Below are 2,588 nucleotides of genomic sequence, written 5' to 3' on the forward strand. Positions count from 1 at the left end.
TTGCCCAGGGAGAGTTGGAGAGTCTCCAACATACAAACAGGCAAGGCCCTGCAGCGGCTCCTCTCTTGACCCTGCTTTGAGGCAGGCGTGGACTGCCTGTTCTGCTCCTCAGGTGGTGGGTCGTGTGCAGAGCCGGTGGCTGATGCCCTCAGCCAGGAGGAGCCACCAAGGAAAATCAGAGAGCATTAAGCAAGTGACCCAAGAGCGAGGCTGTGAAGGCGTAAGCATGCTGAGGGGAGGCCTGAGAGAGCAGCCAAAAGGCTGAGGTCCCGCTGAGATTTGAACTCAGATCGCTGGATTCAGAGTCCAGAGTGCTCACCATTACACCACGGGACCTCCTGGAAAAGTGATGCTGTCCCCTGCTGCCGCCCATGATGACCCATATGCTCCGGGCTCAGCCCACCACTCTCTCCATCTCTGCAGCCATCTTACTGGTGTCCTGGAGATGTGCTGCCATGGCTCCCATGACCAGATTCTGTCGTTGTCTGTCAGTAACACCCCCAAATCCTTTTCTGCTGGACAGCATTCCAGCCCCTCCGCCCCAAGCCCCTAGCGTTGCCTGCGGTTGTTGCTACCCAAGTGCAGGACTTGGCCCTTGGCCTTCCGGAACCTCATACAAGTGGTCTCGGCCCTCCTTATAATTGGCCCCTCAACCCTCCATACAACCCCACTGCCCACAACGGTTTTTGACTGTCAGCACAGCAAGGAATGCTGCTTTTTTTGCTCTCAGCAACCCTGGAACCAGAGACTTGACAAGTTTCGTCCCCTTCCGCTAGAGAGTCTAGTTGAGAAGGGTTCCTTGTGTTTCCCTTGGCCCATAAGCTGCAAGAGGAATGAGGTGTCTCAGTTCATAGCTATCAGGAACATCCAGTTCCATCCATCCATTGTTGCATCCAGTTCCAGTAAACTTCAGCGTGTCTGTGCAATGCAGAAGCATGTATAGGGTAGATCAGCCACTGTGAACATGGACAGGGAGGCATAGCCCCTCCGAGACATGCAGTCTGGATCTTTGTATTTCAGAGGTTACAGAGAGACTGCCCTGCAAAAGCAGATGTATCGTGTCACGGAACACAGGAGCCGGGTAGAGGATGTTGCCTCTCACCCACGCTTACAGGAACATCATCCTGCCTCTGTGCTGCTCTGATCACAACAGTCCTGGTCCTCGTCCTCCTCCCCCACCTGCGGAGTCCTGGAGCTCCCTGCTTCTGGCTGGGAAGTTGGGGTGGAGCTGCCTGACAGGGTGAAAGACCTGTGTCCCCAGGACCCCCAGTGCCTCATGGAGGGAGCTCTGTGCTGTGCTGTGCTCTGCCTGCTGCTCCACGGCCACCGGCTGCCTTGCCGGGGGGTCACTTTGGGAGTGCTGGCTCCTAAGAAAGCAAAAGGAGAAAGGAGGTGGCAGTGGCAGAGAGAAGGGGCTGAGGGAGAGGCATGGCCATGGGTGCCCAGCAAGCAGTGCAGGCTAAAACTTGCTGGGAGAGGCAGCAGCTGTCAGGAGCCGGGAGAAAACCCCTCAGGTACCAGAGGGTGGTTTTGGTCCATCGCACTCTGGCCCATGGGCCCGGCACGCAGCCGCTGCGCCACTCTGCTCCCCCCAGCACCGCAGGCGGCACCTCCCACAGGGCGTCCTGACCCTCCCTGGCACTGCCAGCAGCAGCGCTTGGCCTCTCGCCTCTCTCCCTTCTTCTTACCTGCACCCATGGCCAGGCAGGAGAATTGTCTCCCTGCAAAGCTCACCTGCTTTGGGCCTGGGTTGGGTGGTCCAAAGGGCCTTGCCTGCCCTTCTCCACACGTCTCCTGCCCATAACCCTGGGGGCGGCACGTTCTCTTGGAGCACCCGGGTTGGCTCTGCAGGCTCTGAAGGAAACCCTGGAGCAAGGGGCAGCCTTGGTGCTGAGCAGGCCAGAGAGGAGCTGCTCTGCAGCGAGCTCTCGAGGGCTGCAAGCCTGCCCAGAAATCCAAGGGGCTGCAGGACCGTGCCCGCTATAAAAGTCACTTCTGTGCCAGATGAGGACGGAGACAAGGACAGTTAGCACGGAATCCAACAAGGGAAGTAATTCTTCTACTTTTACGGGCTGTGCCCTGACCGTGCTGTGCTGCATCACCCACAGGTCCTGCCTGCCTTGTCCTCCCTGGCACAGCCCCATCCTTGCTGCTCCTGACGGCCAAGGGCTGCCCCGCCACCGGGACGGGTGCCAGGGAGTCAGAGAAAGCCCTCCTCTCTGAGCCTGGAGCAGTGCTTGTTCTGCCACCACTGCAGGGAAGACCGCTGGTGCTGCTTTGGCTGTCTGGTGAGGAGGTCAGGCTCTTGAGTTCTGCTCAACAACCAACAGCAGTGAAGTACTTCTTCCTGGCCCCTTGGGTTCCTCTGCCTCGCCTAGCCTGTAGGCAGGGAGGAGAATTTCCTGCCGATGAAGGTGTGTTTAGGGGGAGGAGGCAAGAACCGGTGTGGTGGGCAGAGGCGTTGCCGCTGCAGTTGCGGGGAGCCCAAAAGGGGACACCTGCACCCCGTAGTTGGCAGGATTCGAACCTGCGCGGGGAAACCCCAATGGATTTCTAGTCCATCGCCTTCACCACTCGGCCACAACTAC

The 2,588-nt window shown here is 58.8% G+C and overlaps 2 non-coding genes across 2 annotated transcripts; both read right to left on the reverse strand.

Moving 5' to 3' along the window:
- Window positions 1-264: 264 nt before the first annotated feature.
- Window positions 265-336, reverse strand: TRNAQ-CUG (transfer RNA glutamine (anticodon CUG)). The gene has a single exon. It is a non-coding gene; the product is annotated as a tRNA-Gln (tRNA).
- Window positions 337-2,506: 2,170 nt separating this feature from the next.
- TRNAS-AGA (transfer RNA serine (anticodon AGA)) lies at window positions 2,507-2,588 on the reverse strand. Its single transcript has one exon. It is a non-coding gene; the product is annotated as a tRNA-Ser (tRNA).

The sequence above is a fragment of the Apus apus genome, chromosome 10 (assembly GCF_020740795.1).
Source record: "Apus apus isolate bApuApu2 chromosome 10, bApuApu2.pri.cur, whole genome shotgun sequence".
Classification (NCBI taxonomy): domain Eukaryota; kingdom Metazoa; phylum Chordata; class Aves; order Apodiformes; family Apodidae; genus Apus; species Apus apus.